This window comes from Oculina patagonica, chromosome 8 (genome assembly GCF_052425735.1).
Source record: "Oculina patagonica isolate OP01 chromosome 8, crgOcupat, whole genome shotgun sequence".
Taxonomy (NCBI): Eukaryota; Metazoa; Cnidaria; class Anthozoa; order Scleractinia; family Oculinidae; genus Oculina; species Oculina patagonica.
Window position 1 is genome coordinate 20,925,786 of NC_135765.1, and position 15,180 is coordinate 20,940,965.

Genomic DNA, 15,180 nt, shown 5'->3' on the forward strand with positions numbered 1-15,180 from the left:
AAGAGGTTTTGACTGGAAATGACTCCCGGTATTACGACGTCCAGAGGGTGTCCGCCATAACGAGAGTTGACTGTAATGTTAACTTTTCCTGATTTAGTTGAGTTCATATCATTGTTAAAATCAATATTCCACATGAGGTTTAAAATGAAAAAGAATTCACTTTATTTTTCTTTAATATTTTTTAACTGTAACAAGGCCTAACAGCGCAAAACGCAACAGTGCATGTCAATAAAATCGTAAACTTGAAATACTTAATATTTAACATTAATATTTGATACTTAACATTAAAGCGCTTTACTCATTTCCAGAGAGGAGACTTGCATTATAGAATGCTCTTTATAATGAAACGTCTCTGATGATACCAGAACAGGTATCAACACATATGGCAATACGATTATTATTGTTCTAGTACTTCATTTGACTCCAGTCTCGCTCTAAAAAAATCTAACTTAAAACTACATGTACGGAACTAACATGCACATTCTCTCGGTTAAAAAACCGCTTCTCTCAAGCGTTCTCTCTGGGGAGAAAAGCGCAGAATTACTTATGAAAAAGAAAGCCTGAATGTTTTGCTTTTAAACTAGCGAGAATTTCCACGACTCTGCATTTTTCAATACTTCGTCCATTTGAGACTTGAAATCTGTAAAACTATCATACCCCCCAGAGGGCAAATCCACTACTGCTGAGCAAGCATGTACTGTAACATGTGGCAAATTTCCAACGTGCGCATGGAAAATTACCTTAATAGATGGAACTACAATAGCAGAACTGCCTGTTACATAGCGAAGAAAGCATGACAATTCATTTTCATTGAGTGATCTTACATACTTCTTGAAATATGTAAAAACAATATCCTGCCCTTTCGACAATGCAGAAGGATCGTCTATAACAATAAGGGAGAGAGCTTTGTCAGTTGTAACTTGTAGGGATTTGTAAAGATCAACCACTAGATCTTTGGTGGCTGAGAGCCAGACCTTTTCGGATGCTACACCTTCAAAAAGACCTTCCTTCAAAGAATCCGCTGCCATTACAGTCTTGTTCCAAAGTTCAGTTTTTGCGACACTAACGAGTATTGATCGCACGTTATCTTTATTTGGCATTTTTGACACATTGAACTCTGACAAAAAGTCAAGAAGGAAATCAGTGCTACTAGCAGAAAGACTCTGTTGCGTACTGCATTCGCCTATAATATTCTGTAGCCTTAACTTATCGTAAGAGCTGACAAAATCCAAAAACCCGTCAAGGAAATCTTCGTCAGAAACATATTCCTTGCCAGCAACAAGTGCGGTAAAAAATGTTTCACTTATTAATGTTGGGAAAATCCCAACCATAACGTATCCATGAGACATAATCCTACCTAATGCGGTATAAAGAAGGGGGAAAACGTGGGACATACGTTGTTGTACCTTCGAAATAAAGAGGCATTTACTTTTTCCCAAAAAAGAGTAAATGCTTCTCGTTTTACCCCATTAAGATCCATGGCAGGTTCGTTAACAAAAGTAACATTTAAAAGTGATTCTACTGTGGATTTCTCATTATACAAGTTTAACATATCCTGTACAATGGTTTCACGGTTTATTGTGACGCTTCTTGAGTTTCCCTGATCACATAAGGTAGAGAAGGCTTCAATTCTCCTTTTCGGAATGGTCTAAGGAAATGAACAAATTTTAACTTACTAAAAAAACTGAGGGAACATACGAAGAGTAAGTAGATGTAAAAAAGGAGTGTGTGAAAAACAACTTAAAGTGAGGTAAAGTGCTACACGATACTCAATTCACAAATCAGAGGTACCACGCAATAAAATATGTACCTTTTCTGTGTCATTGGCCTTGTTCTTTGTCTGATCATTATCCCCCAGCAGCTGGGGTAGGCTGCTTTGCCTAAACTGGTAGCCTCTGTTGGCATCTGCAGTAGCTCGCCTTTTTGTCTGAAAGATGAAAACAAAACTGTGTTTTGTACCATTTACCTCTTATCAACCTTTCTTGAACCAATTAGTCAGATGAATAACTTTCAGAAAAAGGCGACCATCATTTCATTTATCAACCTTCAATATTCTTAAGCAGGTTGGCGTTATCCAGCAATTTTCCATCTTTGTTTTTCTTATAACGTAACGCAAACCATTTATTTTCCTCTCCTGCAGTTCTAAGAAACAATCTAACTGTGCAATGTGATACATTTAAGTGTTCTTTAAACGTCAACAAATTTTTTTACGTGACATAAACTATGCATGTGCAGAGAGAGGCTCTGTAATTATGTAAACGGCCTTGTTAAAAATAATGCGCAACACTAGGACTCTTGCCAGCCTTCGTCCTGAGTCTTTTGATCCAGAGTCCAGAGTCTTGCCATTATAATTAAGCCAAGTACCTCACACTACAGTTTTTCATGAGCTACATGTACTTAGCCAATAACAAAGCATGCTGAAGAACACTGTGCATCCTCTGGGGAAATGAGATGTCTTCTTGCTACACTTGTAATAAGAAGCCAATAAGTTAGACAATGATTATTTATTAGTTTTTATCGCAATGTTAACAGCTTTGAACACTGTCCCCCAAGTTTTCACAGTATGGTAACATATACACATTTGTAGTGTATCATGCCAATAAACTGATGACTTAGAAATGTGTATTTTTTATAGCTTAAGATGTTACAACTGTATTGTAAAAATTAAAAGAATTCAAAATCACATTGAACTCTTTATAAAAATTTCTTTCTCAGAAAAGTACATAGGTGGCTAAAAAGTAGTCTTCTTTATCCTCCTTAATTCTTTCTTCCTGAATCTAGAGCCGTAGAAAGATATTTTTTGTTCCATTTTCCAGCAAGAGCTTACATGCAGGTTAGAGTAAAAAAGTATTTATCAAAAGCAAATAGATGGCACAAAAAAGGATGCTCCTTTAGTTAAACTCTCGACCAACTTACTTTTGACCTACAGAACATATACACACCTTAAAATACACTGTGCAATATTTTTACATTAGAAAAGAGATCAAACCTGGGGCTCTACACGTTGACCTTCGTCACTTTCCTCACATTCACTTGATTCTTCATGAAGGTCTGCTGATGGTGCTATTCTTAGGCCATTTTCTTCACTAGGATTCGTCGGAGATGGTGCTTGTGTAGACAGCAAAACAACATCTTGCTGGTGTGAACGGCACTGGGTTACAATATCTTTAAATTCATTTTGACAAACAGGGCACTTGATTGTACCATTTTCACCTGTCTGAGGGAGGTTAAAAAAAAAACATAATAAGAAATGGCACCAAAATGCACAGCCTGCAAGTGTATACACACAACTTTTGACAACTCCTTCTCACAAATCGATATCACTGTGGATATAAATGGTTTCAATAACAGTAATAATAACAATGCTAGATAGAAGTTTTAGATAATTTCCATTTTACAAATTTCACGTTTGAGGATTTTTAGAGAAGCATATTAATTTTCTTTTTTTTTTTTTTTGCTTGTATTTGGTTTTGGCAGCTTCACAAGCCAGAGAAAAGACGTAGAACCTTTTATTTCTTGTTTTGAAGAAGCGCAGTTGGGTTTTCCTGGAAATGGGAAATGAAAGGGATGGGTATGGGCTGACTCTTCCCCAGTCTTTTTTTTGTGAGAAAAAAGGCACGCGCAGGGGAATGACGGGAAGAAGGGTTACCATCCTTCGGTCAACTTTGTAGCTAACTGTCATCTTAAAGTGAGACGTTTTGGCCAAATTAAGTCATTTTACAAATACAACTATCAGGATTCAAGTTACATGCCAAAGTTTAACTGATTTGAGAGGGTCATAAATCACCGAGTATACGGATTTCTTAATGAAGATAAATGTACAATAGCTGTAATGAATACTTCTTTAACGCCAAAGTGTCAAGTAAGCAAAAAAATAGTCGTCTCGACTTTTGCACGTTCATCTGGATATTTGCATAAGCACAAACATTCATTACACCAATACAGTTTCATTTCAGCCTAACTGAACAACATTCCTTAATAAGTGACTGGGTGCTTTTTAGCGCCATTCTACTCTTCTTCAATATCAGTAAACTGATTTCCATTTCGCCATCAAATTTACCACAGGATTTTCAAAAGCCTTATGTGAAAAAACGAAGCTGTCAAAATTCTTCTTGCAGAAATGGCTTTCAGAATACGTGACCGTGAAAGTTCCAAACGAGCATGTCCTTACTTAGCCTCACTAGGGCCTTGCTAGGTACCAGATACCTCAGGGATAAACATGCTATTCTTTTATGGAAGGCCGAAGGAATACGAACACAATAACGGTCAGAAAATCGGCCAAAAATATCGCTCAGTGGTTCAGGTTTATGCAGACGTTGCCTCAATCGAGAAGCGCCGATTGAAGGATAGGCCATTACAGGAAAAAAATCTTAGTTGAAATTCTTTACTTGCTAATGAAGGTGATACGCTCATTATTGTTTGCACTGTGGCATTAAAGTTGGTAATTTCCATTAAAATGAAAAAGTATAGAAAAATAGGTCACCAAGGGTGACATGAGTCTAATGCCGTATGGCATAGTGATACAGATTGCGCGGTTTTCGTAAGCCGGTTAAAATTGGTTAGAGGTTTGTGTTCGGGAGTTTAATTTAAAATGCTTATAGCAAGCTAGGGGCATCGTGGATGATATGGATGAAAACGAAACAGTCATAAATGTTATATGCTTCACAAATTTAAAGTATGAACAGGAGTTGATGTTACTTCTTCCGTATTGTCCGTAAAAGCAGAAACGATTAAACATTTGGACAAGACTGCGTGACGATTTACAAAAGCATGTTCCAACAAGGGTTGAGCTTCACATCTTTCTAGATTTTTCACCATTTTGATGATGACTCTTCAAACAGATTTTGCAATAAAAGCACGAAATAGTGACTGTTACCCGTACTTAAGCAAGTGACAGATTTTCCTAAAAACGGGTGTAATGCCCGCAATATAGATGACTTTTGAACGCTGATAGCAATTCGAGCTACCAACACAGGAGCGAAGATTTCAGATGTACAATTCGCGAACCCTCCATATCATGTACCATTTTATGATTTAGCTGTAGAAGAATAGATCCTGAGAGTGTAAGAGACAGGGAAGGCCGGGACAGTGTGGCGGCCAAAAGATTTAGTCGCGTACTTACATCCAGTACATTTTTGAAGTTTGCACTGTAAAGAAAAAATAGACTTAAACCGAGGTAGTTCTTTAAAAAAAAAAATTGTCGATGTTGCGAGTCGCCTCAAGACGTCTTGCTTAGCAAGACACAAAGTGCTAGAACTGAAAACGAAGATTATTTTCACAAAAAGCTTACAAATGTCTAACTGAAAATTTTTCGTCCTGTTCAAGTGTTGAATATCGTGAGAGAAAATTGCGTGGGAACACGTGTCGCTGATGGCTTTTAAACTAATCGTGCGTGTCGTACGGAGTCCGTTCTTGCAGCTGATCATTGTTTTCTACATTACAGCGAACGATATCGATCACCATTCCCTTGGGATTGCTAACAGCTTTCATATAACAAAGAGTCTAATGCGCATGCGCAATGCGCATGCGCAGCCGCAAGCAAGACTCAAAAACACAAGTTTGACAATCAATCCTTGAATGAGGAATGCCAAAGCAAGTGTGAGGAAAAGGAGATAAATATTTCAGGGTGGCTACCTCTACTCAGACTGCTTCAGTCTGCTTTATATTGTACAGTTGTATCTTGTTATGTGTCCTCAGTAGATTAATTGTGACTGATTGTTACATGTAAAAATCTGGAACTATAATTGAAAGTCTAGCACGTCTATAATATTTACATACAGTTACATACAAGATATAGTAGAGCAATCCAGAAGTAAGCCAAATCAATAGTAACAAGCCACAAAACATTGATCATAAAAAATGAGTGCCCATAACAATCTAGGTACCGGAGTACAAAAATGTAACATCCAACTGTAAAAAAGAAATCAAAAGAGAATGTAGAGAAGTAATGAAATTATAAAATTTAAATACAGGAGAGGAAAATCCATCACCAATGTAAACAACGAAGGGAATGAAAGTGAAAGAATAAGAAAAAAGAATGTCCACCACAAGGTAAAACACAACACATACAATAATGACTTTATGATGCCTGCTTAGCTATAGAGTGTTAAACCAGGTCAAATCAAGAGTGACATTTACACATAAGAAAAAAGCACAGATTGAAAAGTGATAAACGTACTGTGATTTTGTTTGATAAAATAAGAAGGAGTTTGATTTGTTTGTTTCAGAACACAGACAGCCAAGTGCTCTTGACAGCACCACCAGAAATACAACAAGAACACATTCATCGCTCAAAAAGGAGAGTAAAAATATAGGAAAAGATGCCCACAATTAAAAGAAAGGAAGAAAGATGGGGGAAGGGAAAAGGATGTAGACAGGGTAATAGGAGAAAAAAAAAAAAAACGACAAAAAAAATAGAAAGGAAACAGCGGGCAAAAAGTCCGAGGGGGGGAGAGACAAGAAGGGAACAACTAGGGAACGCGAACCCAAGTTGAAAAGTGCCAAGAGGAGAGAGAAAAAAGAGAGATACTAAGACGTGCGGCAATCGGCCGAGCATAGGTGGAAGGGAGGAATGGCAAGGCTAGCTGGAGAGGAAAGGGAAGAAATACGGAGCAAGTGCCGTACGAGAACGGAGAAAATAGAGGCAAAGAAAAGGAGGAAAAGAAAAAAGTACAAAAACAGCTACACTACAAAGTCAGTGGTAAAGGGACAGAAAGAGATTCTAACGCCAGGAAGCCAACAAAAAAAAACAACCAAGCACTAGAGAAAGGCCCTGCCATTTGAAGCTGTGTCTTAGCACCTACAAGGATCTACTGCAGCTGTTCAAGCATCCCTGCCAGCAAGTAGTAGTGCTCAAAACAGGGTCAAAACATGTCAAGAAACTAAAAAAAAGGAAAAGAAAAAAGAACAGCACTCAGTATTGGCTAAAAAGAAAGCACAAAAAAGCTAGATCTATAAAAATAAATGAGCCTCCTCTCAAAAGAGAGGAAAAGCCAAAGAAGAAAAAAAAAAAAAGCATAAATAAGTCAACAAAAAAGAAGTAAAAAAATTAACAAATAAGTCCCGCAAGATTATAAATAAATCTGATAAGTTATAGCAAAGGAAGAGGCACACTTATAACAATGTTCTCCACCTCCTCTGGAGTAAACAAAAATACAACAAAGTACTGTAGAAAAAGCAAAGTGCAGAAGAGGAAAGAGGAACAATAGCAGCCAAAAAGAGGGGTGGGTAGGAAAAATCAGCAGCGGCTAACATGCCCTCTAGCAGTGCACCTCGAAAATAGCTACCGAATGAAAGGAATTCCTCAATGTGCGAGTTGAGTGGTAATTAATAGGAAAACAAAAGAAGATCCCCAGCTATAAGATCCCTGTGGAGCTGACACTCACAGTGCCATCAAATGTGACAGCTCCAGGAGACTGAAAACTGCTGTGTCAGAAAGTGCACTGCGCACCACAGAAAAAATAATAATCAAATCAGTCAGCAAAACTTCAGGACAACAGATCCTCCAGGTAATGCAAGGCCGAGAGAGGCGCAGAAATTGCTCGCTGTAGAAAGACGGGCGAGAGGAGAAAGCTTCCCGTTCCGCAAGACGGAAAGTAGCGAGAGCTCTGTGCCCGTCTTATACTAGAGAGGAAACCAGACGAGCAACAAAGCCGAGCGCAGAAGGTAACCCGGTATAAAAACGGCCAAGTAGGTCAGTGAAAGAAAGGAGCAAAAAAGAGTAGTGAAATAAAAGAATGGAAGTTAGGATTAAAAGCAGAAAAAAAAAACCTACTAGCTACTTTGTGTACCCCAGAGCCCGAGAAGGACTATTGATAAGTTACGGATGTGGTAAGGTCTGATAATATGAAGAATTTTCATAAAATCCAACCTCCCCAAGAATTAGGATTTTTCTAGTCCTCCCCCCCACCAGTCAATAAAGCTCAACCCTAACAGTTTTGGCCGAGACTGCCCCACCCCCAGGAACCGGAGGAAGGAAGGGCCAACAGGCCGGGAAGGAAAAAAAGAGTTTCTTCATTGAAGAACCCCATCCCCATCCCCTCCCTCTGCACCCTCCCCCTCAAAAAAAAAACATAATAAAAAAAAGTAAGAAACAATCATGCGATCAAGCTTCCCACAGAAAAGGAGCAAAAACCTCCACCATAAAAGAAAAAAAAAAAAAGATATCGATGTTATTCACCACAATAGCGTTATAACAAGTTCCTTCGCATCACACAGGAAGACAAAGATCAAAGGATCCCACACTAACACCTGAACAACACCAACCCACATAAACACAAAGTTACGCCAACGATGAATAATAGGACGAACAATATAGTTAGTGTTCGGGGCACAAAGAAAAATAAGATAAAAATGACAGCTTGTCAGTTTCCAAGCACGGAGGGAAGAGAAAAAAGAAGTAAGATAAAAGAAAAGTAAAGATAATTGATTTTTTCTTTTTCCTCTGACGTAAATGAAATTACGAGAGCGATAAGACTACCAGAACTTGATAATATAGTTGGTGTATTGGATCAGCGAGGTAATATAGTGGGGAAGAGAAGCTAACTATAGTTAACGCCCTAACTATAGTTAGCAGTAGAGTGAAGGCAGCAGTATACCCAACAATAGACGAGGGAAGAAGTGTCCAGCTATCCACAGTATTGGGAGGAAAGAGACATATGTGTTAATAGGACGTACCTAATCACAGGTAGTCTCAAGAAAGCTTTTGCTGCTGCCCTGCTTTCCAAAATAAATTAGATCACAGAGCCTCAAAAGAAGGCTGTTGCAGAAGGGAACAGAGAAAATGGCGTTTTTGTTTTAAAATGTCATCTCAAAATCCGAGAAACTCTACCTAACATATTCTCCTCATGAAGTGTAAGAAAGATCACAAAAAGAAACTCAAATGTAGAGCTCGGGATGAGAATTAAGAACGTTGTTCGCTGTTGCGGAGGGGAAGTGCGGAGGGGAAAATTGTCCTTTCAGTATTCCCAATACAGGAGCAGTTAAAAGATGGTGATAACCCTCAAGACATCACAAAAAAACTCGCCTAACCTGAGTTATGGGTTAACATGTACTTTCTGTGAATACTAAGTAAAGTCAAAAAAACAGGTATGAAAATACATACAACACTACCGATCTGCAGATTACCCGCGGGTAACGTAATTTTTCAGTAAACTACCGTTGTGGTAATAGGGGTGGACCGATATTATCTCCCGTAAGTATAAAAAACAGGAAAAAGAAAAACAAAGATAAGAGTCATATACGCTGCCACAAACCTATTAATAACTTTAAACACTTCCTACGATCTGTCGTGCATAATAAGGTAAAGTAAGGGAAAAAAAAAAACATCAATACAAATTTTCCCCTATGTGTTTGTCCGATAATTTCAATCCTCAATCACAGTTGTTTTAAAAAAAATACCCCATAAAGTAAGCGCGTCAAAAAAAGTGGGAAACCCATAAGAAAGACAGGCGGAGGGGGAGTATAAATATAGAGAGGTGATAAAAAAGGAGAATACTCGAGACAGTGAATTTCCTACTCGCGATAGAGTCCCGAGAGACAGAAAAAAAACTCAGGAGAATTCAGGCGGCGGCGTAAAGTGGAACGTGATGAAAAATATAAGTCGGCACGAGTAAAAAAAGAAAGTGTAGAAAACAAAAATGACGCACAGAAAGATACAGTAGCAGCAAAAGTCCGCGAGACCAGAGATCCGAGAATGTGGAGACGCGTCCCAGCTCCCAAGTAACAAAAAGGCTCCAAATTACTCCACACGACGATTCGCATTCTTTAGTTTTAAACACTAGGAAATAGGATACTAAAATCAAATAAGAAAGTAAGGCTGAGAAGAGTGTAACTGCCCGAGGTGGAAGTAGAGAAATATCATCCACAGGAAGAAGAAGAGACGCCAATGTGAGCCGAACAGATATTGGTGATCGAGTGCGGGATCTGCTAAATCGGAAAAACGAGGGGTAATCGCGTGGGGTAAACGGCGGACGTCAAAGAGGACAGAAAACAAAGAAAGACCGACAAAAACAGATGTGAGCCGATGTTTCTGCTCAGGTCAGAGAAAAGGGAAGCTAATGCAAAAATACAAGAAGCGAGAAGAAAGAAAAATTAAGTAGAAAAACCCGAAAAAGAGATCCCCACAGACCGAATCCCGAAAGAACAAACCCAGAAAAAACAGAGGGAAAGAGAGAAAGAAAAAGGACCCCACGGAAGTACATAAGGGAAGGGGGAACGCAGGAAGAGGGAAAGGAACGAGGAGAACGGGAAAAAGAGAGGGAACGAAAAAGAAGAGGGGGGGTGGAAGAGGTATGAGGAGGAAGGGAGGGAGGGGTAAGTAAGAATAGGAAGGGGGAGGGAGAGGATGCGGCGAAGAGGAAAGAAGAATGGAAGAGTGGTAAAAAGTATATTCGATCAAGGAAAAGATAGAAGTGAGGAGACGAAAAGGTAAGTGTGTTTTGGAGTTTTAGAAATTTAGGTATGAATATTAGGTGAAAAAAAAGTAGCGGATTGTTGTAGTGAAGAGAGGAGTGTGGAGTGAAGGGATGTTTGTGATGCGAAAGAAATGAGTGAGAGCGGTGGGGGGTGTAATGATGAGAAGGGAAGTAGTAAATGTTTGTGGTTGGTGTAGGTTTTGAAAGATTTAAGGATGCGGAATTGATGGGAGTAAGAAGCAGGGAAGTAGTAAAAAATGTATTGTGGTGGAGGAGATGGGTGTGGGAGAGGAATGAAGCAGGGGAAGTTTGGGGTGAAGATTGAAGGGTGGAAGGGAGATGAGAGAGTGGAGAGGTTTTTGAAGAGGGAGTAGTGCCCGTAGCAGAGTAAAAGAGGTGTTTGATTTGTAGAGAAAGGGGTGAAGATTAGATTTTTGAGGGGACGGTTTGTTTTCCTGAACGACTTACTAGCCGCTCGCACGGATATTTACTGAACGGTTGACTGCACGGATGAATCAGAAAGATGATACGTGTGACGGATGAAATTTTCGGAACGGATGATAGCCGTGCGCACGGATGTAATTTTTTTCGGAAGGATGAAGGTGCGAGGAGAAATTTTTTCGGAAGGATGACTTGGCGTGCGACGGAAGAAATGGAAGGAGAATGGGTGCGCACGGATGAAATTGAGAAGGAGGTGAACGGTCCCGCAGTTTGTGAGGAAGGAAAAGATAGTGTAGTGGTGAGAGGTAAAATATAATGGTTTTAAAGTTATTTTTAAGTAGTTTGTGTCAACGAAAATTCTTTCTTTTTACCAGTAAAATCCTGAAAGATAAAGTTAAATAGAAAAAATGAGGAAAAATAAATAGAATTGAAATAAAAAAAATGGAGAGGAAGAAGTTGAGGGGGTAGAAGAAAGTAAAGATGTACAAAGACAGGAAAAATAGGTAGTAGTGATGAGATAATAGGAAGTGGAGTATTGAATTGGTAAGTAAGAAATGTGAGAGACAAGTACTTAAGTATAATTCACTCTTCCTGTCGTATCATTAGTTGGTTTTTATCTGATGACGGAGAGTACTTGAAAGTAGAAGAGGATGAATGTTTGTAAGTTTGTATGTTTTGGAATATAAAATAAAGTGGTAAGAGAATCAGAGGTGGGTGACGAGGGTAGGTGAGGAAAATAAGGCAGGGAGGGGGGGGGAGGGAAAGGAAGAGAGGGTTAAATTGATTGGGATGGGTGAAGTGGAAGTAGGGGGTGGAAAGAAGGGATGTTAAAAATAGATGTAGTAAGTTTAGTGAGTTACGGAATGTGGAGTTTGTAGGGATTTTTGGGGGTGTTGGAAGTAGGATTTTGGGTTTATTTTTGCCCATTTGATTCCCATCATGAATGTACCTGGATAAGGCACGAATCCCAGATATTAAGGCACCAAGGGAGAGGATAAAAGGAGTGAAAAATAGAGAAAGGAAGAGATAATAAATGAGTGATAAGAAAGATAAGGGGAATAAAGAAAAAAATAGGTAGAAAAGTAAGTAAAATAAGTAGTGAATATGAATAGTAATAAGAAAAAAAGTTATTGAAATGAAAGAAGAAAATAAGTGAGAATGTAAATGAGAGAATATAGCTGAAAGGGAGTAGAGAAAAAAGTGAGAAAAAAGAAGAGGATAGATTGAAAATGGAGTGAATGTAAGGTTGAGAAAAAATTGCAAGAAGAAGAATGGAGAAAGAGAAAAGAGCCGTAGTTAGAAAAAGGTGGAAGGACATTGTTAGAAGATGGGTAGTGTAAATTGTAAGATGTAGACTGATCACAAATGAGAGGTGTAGATGTCAAAAAATTGGAAAAAATGTACTGAAAAAAAATAAATGAAAATGTAGTAGATGGATGATTTTTTTCAATGTTTTTATGAGAACGATGTTAAGTGTATTGATTAAAAGTTAGAAGGTGATGAGATAAATATACATTAAAAAATAGATTTTTATGCCTATTAGTAGAAATGAAATTAATTGCATGTCCAAGAGAAAGGAAAGAATAATATTAAAATGAAAAATAGTGAAAAACAGTGTAAATGTATTGTAAATTTACATAAAGTTGTGTTAAGCCGACTTTTCCCTATAGTAAAAATGGGGTGGTAGGAATTGTTGGAGTTTAAAGGTATTTTATAAAAAATTTAAGACGTATATAAAATAAATTTTTTTTTACTACTTGTTCCTCTGAAAGTGTTTGAGTGAAGCTGAGTATGAATGTGTTTGCGGTGAGGACAAGATACGAATACTCAAAGGAAATGGCGACCGTTCGGTTTGACTTCAAGAAATAATCTGTGGATAATAAAGTTTATCTGTTGGGGTAGAGTTAAGAAGAAATAAAAAGTGGTTTGAAGAAAATGCGATGTTTGTTTTTATGCAGACTCAAATAAAGTGATAAGATGGGAGAGAAAGTGTAGAGTGAGAAGTGATTCTCGAAAAAATGTAAGAGAGAAAATAAGAATGTGAATAAATAAAAAAGATGAAAGTGATTAAAATTTAATTGCAACAACACCGTAGTGTTAAGTGTTTTGTTGTTTTTTCAAGAAGATTAAATTTTGTTCCAAAATTTGAGTAAATGGGGGTGGGTATCTAGGGTGGGATACAGGAATTTACGGTTATATGTATACTCTACAGAAAGAGTTATGCTATTTATTTGCCATATATAACCATTTAGCTTGGCAGGAGAAAATAAGCTGGCGCGCTGGACGAAAATGTGCGAAGGGCTTTTTGACAAATTGTGCCATTTTTGGACGAACGAGCAAAAACTCGTGTTTCAAAACATTATTCAACATGTGACATAATACAAATTATTCTAGGGCATCGTTCATCGCTCATTAAAAAAATTAAAGCATACCTCAGAAATGGCCTTGTTCATGAACAGTCCAAGAAATATCGGCAAGTACAGCAGATTGTCGGCTTACAACTTACCGGATGAACAGAAGACCCGCATTCAAAATATCTCTGACAATCTTAATGATTTAAGACATCTCTAACGGTGTCACTACGGAAACCATCGATCCGTAGATTGGGCCCGAATTTTCCTATCACTGTCCCGCTAGCAGGCGTTGCAGACGAACATTTTTAAACCCCGGTATACGGGGGGTTTGTTCGTCTGCAACGCAGGCTATGTCCTTCTCACTTTGTTTTATTACCCCGCCCACGTTCGGCGACGAATTCCACATGAAAAGCAATCAACTGGTCTGTGGCAGTCTGTCTGCTTCAGGTCTCGAACTTACGAAGCCACGTTTTGCTATTCTTTGCATAAAATATGGCTCGCTGTTTTCCGTAGCACCAAATAAAACAAGAAAATAATTTAGTGAGTGTAGATATTTTGTGGTGATTCATCATGCGAATGACAGTCGAGGAACCCGACGAAGTTCCTTATTATAAATATTAATTGTCTACAGGTCGAAAAAATGTCGTTACAAATAGAAAGGATTCCGAAGAGTTCTTCAGATTCTGATTTATCGTGGTTTTTTTTACGGGTCACCTGACATGCGTTTTACGTGTAACATAGGATTTTCAAGGATTGTTGTTATCAAATGTAACGGGGTATTTTATGGAGATTTAACTTAATGAGCTACCAGCCTCGATATTTTTTTTTCTGGCCCTCAGTAAAACGATGTGCGGCGACGGTGCTCTTGAAATCTCTGAACTGAAAGATACTCGAATTTATGTCACAAAAGTTACGCTTACTTTAAAATTATATCTCAAACCTATACAATGCAGTTGGGAAGCACAACACTATCAAGGACAAAATTAAAATGTCCAAATTGAGTTCAGGGCTGTAATTGTTCAGAATCTATCTGGCGATTGGCTGTGTGATCTCTTGCTTTTCTTCGGTTTCACCTCAGTGTTTTGTTGCTTGAACGCTGCCTATAGATACTTACTATACGAACTAAATCTATTCCTTCCTTCGGCTGGAGGCAGAACGTCAACTCGACTGACCGAATGTCCACAAGTGTAAGTACATCAACATATACTGCTTATACTTGTTTTGCTTGCAACAAATAAATACGGCTGTGAAAAGTCCAGATTTATTACTAACGTGAACAAGAAGGTGGGTATGTTATTTGTCGGCGATTTTCGAGCTTACTGAGAGTCATGACTATGAGTAAAGTTTGGAACGGAAGAAAGTAAAAGAAATGTTAAAAAGGATTTAAAAGAATAGGACATTCCCTAAAAAACCGGGGGGGGGGGGAGGTGAGCCACTGTAGATTTGGAGATAAAACTTATAAAACACTGCTGTGCTGCTACGGACAATGATTTTGTAAACCTCGTCGCCAGGGTCTTCTCCGCGTCGCGAAGAAAGCGCTGGGAAAGAGATGGAGATTTCATATTGAAATCCAAGCAAATGGACACTCAGATCAGTCAGATGGAATTAAAAGGATACTTCCAGGTGGTACACATTGGTAAACAGCCTCTTAGAGAAATATCGAGAAATAAGATCGCACATTGTCAAAAGAAAATGCGAAATAAAACTTCTCACCCTTACCCTGCTACAGGGTGAAAACCTGACCTTACACCAAATATCGGACCAACATCATCAGTCACGGTCTCGATCACAGTATTTGAGCTTACCTATTTGTCCTCGGCGCTTTTCAGTCTCCGTTGCTAATATCAGTACTGACTTTATTGTATTACTACAGATGTTGTCCTCGTCAAGAGCAATGTTGCGGGCAATATTGAATTCAGTTATTTTATACGTACCATCGCTTTTTTACCACTGCAACCTCAGTCGGCGTA

At 38.4% G+C, this 15,180-nt stretch overlaps 1 pseudogene across 1 annotated transcript; it reads right to left on the reverse strand.

Moving 5' to 3' along the window:
* Positions 1–138: 138 nt before the first annotated feature.
* LOC144662695 (uncharacterized) lies at positions 139–3,558 on the reverse strand (annotated as a pseudogene). The gene is made up of 4 exons (XR_013572512.1): positions 2,990–3,558; positions 2,365–2,462; positions 1,811–1,927; positions 139–1,648 (listed from the first exon to the last, which is right to left on the reverse strand). The product of XR_013572512.1 is annotated as an uncharacterized LOC144662695 (transcript).
* Positions 3,559–15,180: the final 11,622 nt, after the last annotated feature.